At 45.8% G+C, this 15,074-nt stretch overlaps 1 protein-coding gene across 1 annotated transcript in view; it reads left to right on the top strand.

The window, feature by feature from the left end:
- The first annotated feature begins 721 nt into the window (after window positions 1-721).
- The window catches only part of LOC143785428 (NXPE family member 4-like), a 39,588-nt gene continuing 25,235 nt past the window's right edge, over window positions 722-15,074 (top strand). Inside the window, exon 1 of the mRNA XM_077274268.1 lies at window positions 722-832. The gene's annotated coding sequence lies outside the window, so the exon portion shown is untranslated. The remainder of the gene's footprint in view (window positions 833-15,074) is intronic.

Below are 15,074 nucleotides of genomic sequence, written 5' to 3'. Positions count from 1 at the left end.
GATATCAAATAGCTCTATAAATAGATGAAAAAATGTCTCACCATGAAATTGTGTAGTCCTCACTTAGGAGTGACTAAATGCCATGTATGTTGGCAATTAATGTAATGGCGTGAGACCTAAAAGAAGTACATAACATAGTGTTATAATCATGTAGGTAGTATTGAAAGTACATGGGCTCCAAAGGAAAATTAGCCCACCTATTGTTTTTGGGGGCTCGCTGTGAGTTCTCCTAAAATAGGCACGATAATAACCCCGGCTCCTATAGTATAATATGGTGATAGTTATAATCTATGTAGACCACAGAGGAGGAGGGCAAAAAAGAGCTTACCAATGTGGGATGGATAGGCAGTGTGCATCAACGCGGTGTCCGCCGCTGGTTGAGTGCACACAGGCTAGTGGTCTGAGTTTAAATAATGGCAGGGCGGGAGGGTTCTGTCGCCAGAACCGGAAGTGTGTCATCAATCATGATGAACACTGTCAGCATGTGCGGGTCCGCCTTGTTGCCTAGGGACCTAGAGAGCAGAGCGGTCACCTGATCGCCGCTCCTAGAGGATGATGGGGAATGTAGTGCGGTAAGGCATGGAGACCGGAAGTGCGTCATAACACCTGACGCGTACTTCCTGTTTAGGAGGTGCCGGAACCTGGAAAGCACAGCGGTCACCTGATCGTTACTCCTAGAGGATGATGGGAAATGTAGTGCGGTGAAGCATGGAAACCGGAAGTGCGTCATTGCACCTGATGAATACTATCTGTTTAGGAAAATGCCGGTGTTGTGGTCATGGTAACCAGCTGGAAGGCGGTCACATGATCACTGGATAGAGCGCTGTTTAGGGTAAACATATTTTCGGTACAGAGGCGATATGGCCGTAATGTTTAACTATAACAGTGTAATTACATGAATGTAGGGAAATAGGATGCAGTCGGGTAGGGAACAGGAGGATGGGAGAGTCCAAGGGTGGGGAGGGATCAGAAGGTGACTTGCGTGTCGAATATCAATAGAGGCGACTCTGCAGAGAGAGACACAAGTATATTAGTATACATCATAAAGCATATGACCATAAATCACAGAATCATAAAAAGTTACAGGATTATAGTTGTATAACAGTAATGATATCATGATGTCCCTTTCTAGGTAAAAGCTAAAGGGTCATAATGTTATGATTGAACTGGTGGTTAGGAGCACTAGAAATGACTAGATGAGCAACTAGCAATACAGGACAAGCTCTGGGAAGTGGGAGCTCTGCTGACCGCAGCCCCTAATCCTATCACAACAACTAGAAATAGCCGTGGAGCGTTCCTGACTCTGCCTAGACGCCTCTTCACAGCCTAAGAGCTAACTACCCCTAAAGATAGAAAATACAGCCTACCTTGCCTCAGAGAAATTCCCCAAAGAAATAGGCAGCCCCCACATATATTGACTGTGAGTTAAGATGGAAGTCACAAACACAGGAATGAAACAAGTTTCAGCATAGGAGGCCAGACTTAACTAAACAGACTGAGGATAGAAAAGGTATCTTTGCGGTCAGCATAAAAAACTAACAAAAACCACGCAGAGTGTGCAAAAGAAACCACCGCACCGACTCACGGTGCGGTGGTGCCACTCTGCATCCCAGAGCTTCCAGCTAACAAGATAATCTCATAATAGAAAGCTGGACAAAAACACAGTGGTAACAAATAAGCTAGCAGGGACTTAGCTTTTGCTGAAGTAGACAGGTCATCTGAAAGATCCAAGAGAACTGAGCCAGTACTAGGACATTGACAGCTGGCATCAAGTAACGATCTGAGTGGAGTTAAATAGAGCAGCCAGCCAAGGCCTAAACGAGATCAGCTGGAGAAGGAACCTCAGAACCAGCAGCTCCACTCACAGCCACCAGAGGGAGTCCATGAACAGAACTCGCCGAAGTACCATTCATAACCACAGGAGGGAGCTCGAGAACAGAATTCACAACAGTACCCCCCCCCTTGAGTAGGGGTCACCGAACCCTCACCAGAGCCCCCAGATTCGGACGAGCCAAATGAAAGGCACGAACAAGATCGGCAGCATGAACATCAGAGGCAACCACCCAGGAATTATCCTCCTGACCATAACCTTTCCACTTGACTAGGTACTGAAGTTTCCGTCTCGAAATACGAGAATCCAAAATCTTCTCCACCACATACTCCAACTCCCCCTCAACCAACACCGGGGCAGGAGGATCAACGGAGGGAACCATAGGAGCCACATATCTCTGCAATAACGACCTATGGAACACATTATGGATGGCGAAAGAAGCTGGAAGGTCCAAACGAAATGACACAGGATTAAGAATTTCAGAAATCTTATAAGGACCAATGAAACGAGGCTTAAATTTAGGAGACGAAACCTTCATAGGAACAAAACGAGACGACAACCAAACCAAATCCCCAACACGAAGTCTGGGACCAACACAGCGACAGCGGTTAGCGAAACGTTGAGCCTTCTCCTGGGACAAAGTCAAATTGTCCACTACGTGAGTCCAAATTTGCTGCAACCTGTCCACCACAGAATCCACACCAGGACAGTCCGAAGGCTCAACCTGCCCTGAAGAAAATCGAGGGTGGAAACCAGAATTACAGAAAAAAGGCGAAACCAAAGTGGCCGAGCTGGCCCGATTATTAAGGGCGAACTCAGCCAAAGGCAAGAAGGACACCCAATCATCCTGATCAGCAGAAACAAAGCATCTCAGATATGTTTCCAAAGTCTGATTTGTTCGTTCGGTTTGGCCATTTGTCTGAGGATGGAAAGCTGAAGAAAAAGACAAATCAATGCCCATCTTAGCACAAAAGGACCGCCAAAATCTTGAAACAAACTGGGAACCTCTGTCTGACACGATGTGCTCTGGAATGCCATGTAAACGAACCACATGCTGGAAAAACAATGGAACCAAATCAGAGGAGGAAGGCAATTTAGGCAAAGGTACCAAATGGACCATCTTAGAGAAGCGATCACAAACCACCCAGATAACTGACATCCTCTGAGAGACAGGGAGATCTGAAATAAAATCCATGGAAATATGCGTCCAGGGTCTTTTCGGGACCGGCAAGGGCAAAAGCAACCCACTGGCACGAGAACAGCAGGGCTTAGCCCGAGCACAAGTCCCACAGGACTGCACAAAAGAACGCACATCTCGTGACAAGGAAGGCCACCAAAAGGATCTAGCCACCAAATCTCTGGTACCAAAGATTCCAGGATGACCAGCCAACACCGAACAATGAACCTCAGAGATAACTCTACTAGTCCATCTATCAGGGACAAACAGCTTCTCCGCTGGACAACGGTCAGGTCTATCAGCCTGAAACTCCTTCAGCACCCGCCGCAAATCAGGGGAGATGGCAGACAAAATTACCCCTTCTTTGAGAATACCAACCGGCTCAGGAACTCCCGGAGAATCAGGCACAAAACTCCTTGAAAGGGCATCAGCCTTCACATTCTTAGAACCCGGAAGGTACGAAACCACAAAATTGAAGCGGGAGAAAAACAGCGACCATCGAGCCTGTCTAGGATTCAACCGCTTGGCAGACTCGAGATAAGTCAGATTCTTGTGATCCGTCAAGACCACCACGCGATGTTTGGCTCCTTCAAGCCAATGTCGCCACTCCTCAAACGCCCACTTCATAGCCAACAACTCTCGATTGCCCACATCATAATTGCGCTCAGCAGGCGAAAACTTTCTAGAAAAGAAAGCACATGGTTTCATCACAGAGCCATCAGAACCTCTTTGAGACAAAACAGCCCCTGCTCCAATCTCAGAAGCATCCACCTCGACCTGAAACGGGAGCGAAACATCTGGCTGACACAACACAGGGGCAGAAGAAAAACGACGCTTCAGCTCCTGAAAAGCCTCAACGGCCGCAGAGGACCAATTGACCACATCAGCACCTTTCTTGGTTAAATCAGTCAATGGTTTAACAACACTAGAAAAATTAGCGATGAAGCGACGGTAAAAATTAGCAAAGCCCAGAAATTTCTGAAGGCTCTTCACAGAAGTAGGCTGAGTCTAATCATAAATGGCCTGAACTTTAACAGAGTCCATCTCGATAGTAGAAGGGGAAAAAATGAAGCCCAAAAATGAAACCTTCTGGACTCCAAAGAGACATTTAGACCCCTTCACAAACAAGGAATTAGCACGAAGGACCTGGAACACCATTCTGACCTGCTTCACATGAGACTCCCAATCGTCCGAAAAGACCAAAATATCATCCAAATATACAATCATGAATCTATCCAGGTACTTTCGGAAGATGTCATGCATAAAGGACTGAAACACAGATGGAGCATTAGAAAGCCCGAATGGCATCACCAAGTACTCAAAATGGCCCTCGGCGTATTAAATGCTGTTTTCCATTCGTCGCCCCGTTTAATACGCACAAGATTATACGCCCCTCGAAGATCTATCTTGGTGAACCAGCTAGCCCCCTTAATCCGAGCAAACAAATCAGACAGTAGCGGCAAAGGGTACTGAAATTTGACGGTGATTTTATTGAGAAGGCGGTAATCTATACAAGGTCTCAGAGAACCATCCTTCTTGGCCACAAAAAAGAACCCTGCTCCCAACGGTGACGACGATGGGCGAATATGCCCTTTCTCCAAGGACTCCTTTATATAACTCCGCATTGCGGCGTGTTCTGGCACAGATAAATTGAACAGTCGGCCCTTCGGAAACTTACTACCAGGAATCAAATTAATAGCACAATCACAATCCCTATGAGGAGGTAGGGCACTGGATTTGGGCTCATCAAATACATCCCGGTAATCTGACAAGAACTCAGGGACAGGGAAGGATGGGAAGACGAAATAGACAACAATGGGACATCCCCATGTACCCCTTGACAACCCCAACTGGATACAGACATTGATTTCCAATCCAATACTGGATTATGGACCTGTAGCTATGGCAAACCCAAAACGACCACATCATGCAGATTATGCAACACCAAAAAGCGAATATCCTCCTGATGTGCAGGATCCATGCACATGGTCAATTGAGTCCAGTACTGAGGCTTATTCTTGGCCAAAGGTGTAGCATCAATTCCTCTCAATGGAATAGGATACTGTAAGGGCTCCAAGAAAAAACCACAGCGCCTGGCAAACTCCAAGTCCATCAAATTCAGGGCAGCGCCTGAATCCACAAATGCCATAACAGAATAGGACGACAAAGAGCAAATCAGAGTAACGGACAAAATAAATTTTGGCTGTACCGTACCAATGGTGGCAGACCTAGCGAACCATTTAGTGCGCTTAGGACAATCAGAGATAGCATGAGTGGAGTCACCACAGTAAAAACACAGCCCATTCTGACGTCTGTATTCTTGCTGTTCAGCTCTGGTCAAGGTCCTATCACATTGCATAGGCTCAGGCTTCTGCTCAGAAAATACCGCCAAATGGTGCACATTTTTACGTTCACGTAAGCGTCGATCGATCTGAATGGCCAAGGACATAGACTCATTCAGACCAGCAGGCGTGGGGAATCCCACCATAACATCCTTAAGGGATTCAGACAGACCCTTTCTGAAAATTGCCGCCAGGGCACACTCATTCCACTGAGTAAGCACAGACCACTTTCTAAACTTCTGACAATATACCTCCGCTTCATCCTGACCCTGACACAAAGCCAGCAAAATTTTCTCTGCCTGATCCACTGAATCTGGTTCATCATAAAGCAATCCAAGTGCCAGAAAAAACGCATCTACATTACGCAATGCAGGATCTCCTGGCACAAGGGAAAATGCCCAGTCTTGAGGGTCGCCACGTAGCAAAGAAATAACAATTTTTACTTGCTGAATGGGGTCACCAGAGGAGCGGTGTTTCAAAGCAAAAAACAGTCTACAATTATTTTTGAAATTCAGGAACTTAGATCTATCCCCAGAAAACAAATCAGGAATTGGAATTCTGGGTTCTAACATCGGGTTCTGAACTACATAATCTTGAATGCTTTGTACCCTTGCAGTGAGTTGATCCACACAAGAGGACAGACCTTGAATGTCCATATCTACACCTGTGTCCTGAACCACCCAGAGATTTAGGGGAAAAGAGAAACAAAACACACTGCAGACGAAAAAAAAAAAATGGTCTCAGAACTTCTCTTATCCCTCTATTGAGATGCATTAACACTTTATGCGCCAGCTGTACTGTTATGATTGAACTGGTGGTTAGGAGCACTAGAAATGACTAGATGAGCAACTAGCAATACAGGACGAGCTCTGGGAAGTGGGAGCTCTGCTGACCGCAGCCCCTAATTCTATCACAACAACTAGAAATAGCCGTGGAGCGTTCCTGACTCTGCCTAGACGCCTCTTCACAGCCTAAGAGCTAACTACCCCTAAAGATAGAAAATACAGCCTACCTTGCCTCAGAGAAATTCCCCAAAGAAATAGGCAGCCCCCACATATATTGACTGTGAGTTAAGATGGAAGTCACAAACACAGGAATGAAACAAGTTTCAGCATAGGAGGCCAGACTTAACTAAACAGACTGAGGATAGAAAAGGTATCTTTGCGGTCAGCATAAAAAACTAACAAATACCACGCAGAGTGTGCAAAAGAAACCACCGCACCGACTCACGGCGCGGTGGTGCCACTCTGCATCCCAGAGCTTCCAGCTAACAAGATAATCTCATAATAGAAAGCTGGACAAAAACACAGTGGTAACAAATAAGCTAGCAGGGACTTAGCTTTTGCTGAAGTAGACAGGTCATCTGAAAGATCCAAGAGAACTGAACCAGTACTAGGACATTGACAGCTGGCATCAAGTAACGATCTGAGTGGAGTTAAATAGAGCAGCCAGCCAAGGCCTAAACGAGATCAGCTGGAGAAGGAACCTCAGAACCAGCAGCTCCACTCACAGCCACCAAAGGGAGTCCATGAACAGAACTCGCCGAAGTACCATTCATAACCACAGGAGGGAGCTCGAGAACAGAATTCACAACATCATAATCTCTGTTTAAGCCCCTTGGGGCAAGGGTCTGCAACTCGTGAATCCAGTATGCCTCCCTCTTTTTCAGGAGGTGGATTCTATCGCCCCCCCGTCTAGGTACTGGAATATGTTCCAGGACTTGGAACCTTAATTGTGATACAGTATGTCCCTTAGAGATGAAATGACTCAGGAGCGGCAATAGTAGATTCCAACAGCGAATGGTCGATTTGTGCTTAGAGATACCTGACTTAATTGGCTGGGTTGTCTCTCCAATATACAAAAGACCACATGGACATTTAATGGCATAAACTACAAAAGACGAATCACATGTCGAGTAGCATTTTATCTTATATCTCTTGCCAGAGTGAGGGTGATAGAGACAGTCTCCCCAGATGACATTATTGCACTGGTTGCAGTGTAGACATGGGAATGTGCCGTTTTTAGGTTGATTAAGAAAACGTTGTGTCTTGTCTTTATTTACGCCAAAGTCGGCTTTCACCAAAGAATCCCGAATGTTAGAGGGGCGTTTGTAACACGGTAGAAAGTGCTCCTGGAATTCGGGAATAGAGGGGTGGGCAGTGCGTAATATGTTCCAGTGTCGTCTGATGGTGTGATGTAGAATGTGTACATACGGATGATATACATGGACGAATGGAACTCTTTTGTTGGAGGATGAACGCATAGTTGTAGGAGGGTTAATGGCCTCGGTCAGTAGATTAGGGGGGTAACCCCTTTCCCTGAATTTGGAGTACATCTCATCTGTCCTAGTTTTGAGGAGGTTAGGTTCAGTGACTATCCTCTGTATCCTTTTGAACTGGGATCGGGGAATGGACTTTTTGGTGGCAAAAGGATGTAAGCTTTGGAAATGTAGGAGACTGTTCCTGTCAGTCGGTTTCGTGTAGAGGTCAGTTTTAAGGTTCCCTAGTTCATCTTTCATGACTAAGGTATCAAGAAAGCTGACTTTTTCAGTACTACTGGTTATGGTAAAGGTAAGTCCCGGTCAGGCCGTATTCAGGGTATTGAAGAAAAGGTCCAGGGTTTGTAGTGTGCCAGTCCATAGACAAAAAACGTCATCTATGTAACGTTTCCAGAAAGGGCAGTAGGCCTGGAATAGAGGATCGGGGTACACAATTTCCTCTTCAAATAGGGCCATGTAGCTATTAGCGTAAGGCGGAGCTACATTTGACCCCATAGCGGTACCCTTTGTCTGGAGGAAGAAGCGGTCCTCAAACATGAAAATTTTTTTTGTCAGAACTATAGTCAGAAGATCAATACAGAGGTTGATAACCTCGAAATTGAGCTGTGAACCTGTAAGTAGATGTTTAACGCTAAGTATCCCTTGTGAATGTGGGATTGAAGTATAAAGGTCTTTGACATCTAGGGAGACCAATAGCAGGTCTTTTGGAAGGGAGCCCAGTCCCTGTAGTTGGCGTAAAAAGTCACTTGTGTCAAGGAGAAAAGAAGGTAACGTGCGGATGAGTGGAGTAAGATTTTTTTCCAAGAAAATAGCCAGTGGGGATAACATGGACTCAGTGGAGGCCACTATAGGTGTCATGGTTCCCAATGGCAAGGGAAAGTCAGAGAACATAAATAACAGAACAGCTCTTGGGTGATGGAATCTCGAGCTGACCGTGAGCTAAACCTACCACACAACTAACAGTGGCCGGGTGGCGTACCTACGTTTTATCCCTAGACGCCTAGCGCCAGCCGGAGGACTAACTAACCCTATTAGAGGAAAAGACAGACCTGGCTTACCTCTAGGGAAATTCCCCCAAAAAGGAGACAGAAGCCCCCCACATATATTGACGGTGAGTTCAGAGGAAAAGACATACGCAGTATGAAGGTAGGTTCAGCAAAGCGAGGTCCGCTTACTAGATAGCAAGAAGATACAATAGGGAACTTCATGGTCAGCTGAAAACCCTATTAAAATACCATCCCGAAATTACTTTAAGACTCATGTGTCAACTCATGACACCGGAGTGGCAATTTCAGCCCACAAGAGCTTCCAGCTACAGAAAAATAACATAACTGTGAACTGGAACAAAAATGCAAAACAAACTTAGGACTAAGAGTCCAACTTAGCTGATAGTAGTCTAGAAGCAGGAACATGCAACAGAAAGGCTCTGGTTACATTGATGGCCGGCACTAGAATAACTGAGCAGCAAGGCTAAATAGGATACACCCATATCCGGATGGAAACAGGTGAACAGAGAAAGTGAAGCACACAAGTCCAGTACCACCAGTGACCACCGGGGGAGCCCAAAAACCAAACTCACAACAGTACCCCCCCCCTCAAGGAGGGGGCACCGAACCCTCACAAGAACCACCAGGGCGATCAGGACGAGCCCTATGAAAGGCACGGACCAAATCAGAGGCATGAACATCAGAGGCTGTCACCCAAGAATTATCCTCTTGACCGTAGCCCTTCCACTTGACCAGATACTGAAGTTTCCGTCTGGAAACACGGGAGTCCAAGATCTTCTCCACAACGTACTCCAATTCACCCTCAACCAACACCGGAGCGGGAGGCTCAACGGAAGGCACAACCGGTACCTCATACCTGCGCAATAATGACCGATGGAAGACATTATGGATAGAAAAAGATGCTGGGAGGTCCAATCGAAAGGACACGGGGTTAAGAATCTCCAAAATCCTATACGGGCCGATGAACCGAGGCTTAAACTTAGGAGAAGAAACCCTCATAGGGACAAAACGAGAAGACAACCACACCAAGTCCCCAACACGAAGACGAGGACCAACATGACGACGGCGGTTAGCAAAATGCCGAGTCTTCTCCTGGGACAACTCCAAATTGTCCACCACCTGTCCCCAAATCCGATGCAACCTATCCACCACAGTATCCACTCCAGGACAATCCGAAGACTCCACCTGACCGGAAGAAAAACGAGGATGAAACCCCGAATTGCAAAAGAAAGGAGAAACCAAAGTGGCAGAACTAGCCCGATTATTGAGGGCAAACTCCGCCAACGGCAAAAAGGCAACCCAGTCATCCTGATCCGCAGACACAAAACACCTCAAATAAGTCTCCAAGGTCTGATTAGTTCGCTCAGTCTGGCCATTAGTCTGAGGATGGAACGCAGACGAAAAAGACAAATCAATGCCCATCCTAGCACAGAACGCCCGCCAAAATCTAGACACGAACTGGGTCCCCCTGTCAGAAACGATATTCTCCGGAATACCATGCAAGCGAACCACATTTTGAAAAAACAGAGGAACCAACTCGGATGAGGAAGGCAACTTAGGCAAGGGCACCAAATGAACCATCTTTGAAAAACGGTCACACACCACCCAGATGACAGACATTTTCTGGGAAACAGGGAGATCAGAAATAAAATCCATAGAGATGTGAGTCCAAGGCCTCTTCGGAATAGGCAAAGATAACAACAATCCGCTAGCCCGAGAACAACAAGGTTTGGCCCGAGCACAAACATCACAAGACTGCACAAAAACTCGTACATCTCGAGACAGGGAAGGCCACCAGAAGGACCTAGCCACCAAATCCCTGGTACCAAAGATCCCGGGATGACCTGCCAACACAGAAGAATGAACCTCCGAGATGACTCTACTGGTCCAATCATCAGGAACAAACAGCCTACCAGGCGGGCAACGATCAGGTCTATCCGCCTGAAACTCCTGCAAAGCCCGTCGCAGGTCTGGGGAAACAGCAGATAATATCACCCCATCCTTAAGGATACCTGTAGGTTCAGAATCACCAGGGGAATCAGGCTCAAAACTCCTAGAAAGGGCATCCGCCTTCACATTTTTAGAACCTGGTAAGTATGAGACCACAAAATTAAACCAAGAGAAAAACAACGACCAGCGCGCCTGTCTAGGATTCAGGCGCCTGGCAGACTCAAGATAAATCAAATTCTTGTGATCGGTCAATACCACCACCTGATGTCTAGCCCCCTCAAGCCAATGACGCCACTCCTCAAAAGCCCACTTCATAGCCAAAAGCTCCCGATTACCAATATCATAATTTCGCTCGGCGGGCGAAAATTTTCGAGAAAAGAACACACAAGGTCTCATCACGGAGCAGTCGGAACTTTTCTGCGACAAGACCGCCCCAGCTCCGATCTCGGAAGCATCGACCTCAACCTGAAAAGGAAGAGTAACATCAGGCTGACGCAACACAGGGGCGGAAGAAAAGCGGCGCTTAAGCTCCCGAAAGGCCTCCACAGCAGCAGGGGACCAATCAGCAACATCAGCACCCTTTTTGGTCAAATCAGTCAAAGGTTTAGCAACATCAGAAAAACCAGTTATAAATCGACGATAAAAATTAGCAAAGCCCAAAAATTTCTGAAGGCTCTTAAGAGAAGAAGGTTGCGTCCAATCACAAATAGCCCGAACCTTGACAGGATCCATCTCAATGGAAGAGGGGGAAAAAATGTACCCCAAAAAAGAAATCTTTTGAACCCCAAAAATACACTTAGAACCCTTCACACACAAGGAATTAGCCCGCAAAACCTGAAAAACCCTCCTGACCAGTTGGACATGAGAATCCCAGTCATCCGAAAAAATCAAAATATCATCCAGATACACGATCATAAATTTATCCAAATATTCACGGAAAATGTCATGCATAAAGGACTGAAAGACTGAAGGGGCATTTGAAAGACCAAAAGGCATTACTAAATACTCAAAATGGCCCTCGGGCGTATTAAATGCGGTTTTCCACTCATCCCCCTGCTTAATTCGCACCAAATTATACGCCCCATGGAGATCAATCTTAGAGAACCACTTAGCCCCTTTTATTCGAGCAAACAAATCAGTCAGCAGTGGCAGAGGATACTGATATTTGACTGTAATTTTATTCAAGAGTCGATAATCAATACACGGCCTCAAAGAGCCATCTTTTTTAGATACAAAGAAAAAACCGGCTCCTAAGGGAGATGAAGAAGGACGAATATGTCCCTTTTCCAGGGACTCCTTAATATATTCTCGCATAGCAGCATGTTCAGGTACAGATAGATTAAATAAACGACCCTTTGGAAATTTACTGCCCGGAATCAGATCTATGGTACAATCGCAATCTCTGTGAGGAGGTAGTGAACCAAGCTTAGGCTCCTCAAAAACATCACGATAATCAGATAAAAATTCCGGAATCTCAGAGGGAATAGATGACGAAATGGAAACCAAAGGTACGTCCCCATGAGCCCCCTGACATCCCCAGCTTAACACAGACATTGCTTTCCAGTCAAGGACTGGGTTATGAGATTGTAACCATGGTAATCCGAGCACCAAAATGTCATGTAGATTGTACAACACAAGGAAGCGAATCATCTCCTGATGGTCTGGATTCATACGCATAGTCACTTGTGTCCAGTATTGTGGTTTATTACTAGCCAATGGTGTAGAGTCAATACCCTTCAGAGGTATAGGAACTTCCAGAGGCTCTAGATCAAACCCACAGCGCCTGGCAAAGGACCAATCCATAAGACTCAAAGCGGCGCCAGAGTCGACATAGGCATCCACGGTAATTGACGATAATGAACAAATCAAGGTCACAGACAGAATAAACTTAGACTGTAAAGTGCCAATTGAAATAGACTTATCAACCTTTTTTGTACGTTTAGAGCATGCTGATATAACATGAGTAGAATCACCACAATAGAAGCACAACCCATTTTTTCGCCTAAAATTCTGCCGTTCGCTTCTGGACAGAATTCTATCACATTGCATATTTTCTGGAGCCTTCTCAGAAGACACCGCCAAATGGTGCACAGGTTTGCGCTCCCGCAAACGCTGATCAATCTGAATAGCCATTGTCATGGACTCATTCAGACCTGTAGGTGCAGGGAACCCCACCATAACATCTTTAATGGCATCAGAGAGACCCTCTCTGAAATTCGCCGCCAGGGCGCACTCATTCCACTGAGTAAGCACAGACCATTTACGAAATTTTTGGCAGTATATTTCAGCTTCATCTTGCCCTTGAGATAGGGCCATCAAGGCTTTTTCAGCCTGAATCTCTAAGTTAGGTTCCTCATAAAGCAACCCCAAAGCCAGAAAAAACGCATCCACATTGAGCAACGCAGGATCCCCGGGTGCCAATGCAAATGCCCAGTCTTGAGGGTCACCCCGCAGCAAGGAAATTACTATCCTAACCTGCTGTGCGGGATCTCCAGCGGAGCGAGATCTCAGGGAAAGAAATAATTTACAATTATTTTTGAAATTCAGGAAACGAGATCTATCCCCGGAGAAAAATTCTGGTATAGGAATTCTAGGTTCAGATATAGGAGCATGAATAACAAAATCCTGTAAATTTTGAACCTTCATAGCAAGATTATTCAAACCTGTAGCCAAACTCTGAGGATCCATTTTAATCAGGTGAGATCAGAGCCATTCAAGGATTAGAAGGAGAGAGAGAGACAAAGGCTGCAATTAGAGCAGAAATGCAACTAAGTCAACTATAGAGCAAGCTCAGAGGAAAATAAAAAAAAATCTGCAGACTTCTTTTTCTCTCCTTTCTTCTGCCAACGGTTTTAACACTGGGCCGGCCATACTGTCATGGTTCCCAATGGCAAGGGAAAGTCAGAGAACATAAATAATAGAACAGCTCTTGGGTGATGGAATCTCGAGCTGACCGTGAGCTAAACCTACCACACAACTAACAGTGGCCGGCTGACGTACCTACGTTTTATCCCTAGACGCCTAGTGCCAGCTGGAGGACTAATTAACCCTAATAGAGGAAAAGACAGACCTGGCTTACCTCTAGGGAAATTCCCCCAAAAAGGAGACAGAAGCCCCCCACATATATTGACGGTGAGTTCAGAGGAAAAGACATACGCAGTATGAAGGTAGGTTCAGCAAAGCGAGGTCCGCTTACTAGATAGCAAGAAGATACAATAGGGAACTTCATGGTCAGCTGAAAACCCTATTAACCCCTTAAGCCCGTATGACGTACTATCCCGTCGAGGTGGGGTGGGCCTTAATTCCCGGTGACGGGATAGTACGTCATACGCGATCGGCCGCGCTCACGGGGGGAGCGCGGCCGATCGCGGCCGGGTGTCGGCTGCATATCGCAGCTGACATCCGGCACTATGTGCCAGGAGCGGTCACGGACCGCCCCCGGCACATTAACCCCCGGCACACCGCGATCAAACATGATCGCGGTGTACCGGCGGTACAGGGAAGCATCGCGCAGGGAGGGGGCTCCCTGCGTGCTTCCCTGAGACGATCGGTACAAGGTGATGTACTCACCTCGTACCGAACGTCTTCTCCCTGCAGGCCCCGGATCCAAAATGGCCGAGGGGCTGTATCCGGGTCCTGCAGGGAGCACTTCCGGGTCGGAGCAGGCTGCAGATGAAAGCTGCAGCCTGCTCCGATGAAAGTATGATCGCAGATCTGATAGAGTGCTGTGCACACTATCAGATCTGCGATCTGTGATGTCCCCCCCTGGGACAAAGTAAAAAAGTAAAAAAAAAAATTTCCACATGTGTAAAAAAAAAAAAAAAAAAATTCCTAAATAAATAATAATAAAAAAAAAAATATTATTCCCATAAATACATTTCTTTATCTAATAAAAACAAACAAAAACAATAAAAGTACACATATTTAGTATCGCCGCGTCCGTAACGACCCAACCTATAAAACTGGCCCACTAGTTAACCCCTTCAGTAAACACCGTAAGAAAAAAAAAAAAAAAAACGAGGCAAAAAACAACGCTTTATTACCATACCGCCGAACAAAAAGTGGAATAACACGCGATCAAAAAGACGGATATAAATAACCATGGTACCGCTGAAAACGTCATCTTGTCCCGCAAAAAACGAGCCGCCATACAGCATCATCAGCAAAAAAATTAAAAAGTTATAGTCCTCAGAATAAAGCGATGCCAAAATAATTATTTTTTCTATAAAATAGTTTTTATCGTATAAAAGCGTCAAAACATAAAAAAATGATATAAATGAGGTATCGCTGTAATCGTACTGACCCGAAGAATAAAACTGCTTTATCAATTTTACCAAACGCGGAACGGTATAAACGCCTCCCCCAAAAGAAATTCATGAATAGCTGGTTTTTGGTCTTTCTGCCTCACAAAAATCGGAATAAAAAGCGATCAAAAACTGTCACGTGTCCAAAAATGTTACCAATAAAAACGTCAACTCGTCCCGCAAAA

Source organism: Ranitomeya variabilis, chromosome 7 (assembly GCF_051348905.1).
Source record: "Ranitomeya variabilis isolate aRanVar5 chromosome 7, aRanVar5.hap1, whole genome shotgun sequence".
NCBI lineage: Eukaryota > Metazoa > Chordata > Amphibia > Anura > Dendrobatidae > Ranitomeya > Ranitomeya variabilis.
The sequence above is the reverse complement of the archived record's forward strand: the minus strand, read 5'-3'. Positions and strand labels throughout refer to the sequence as shown.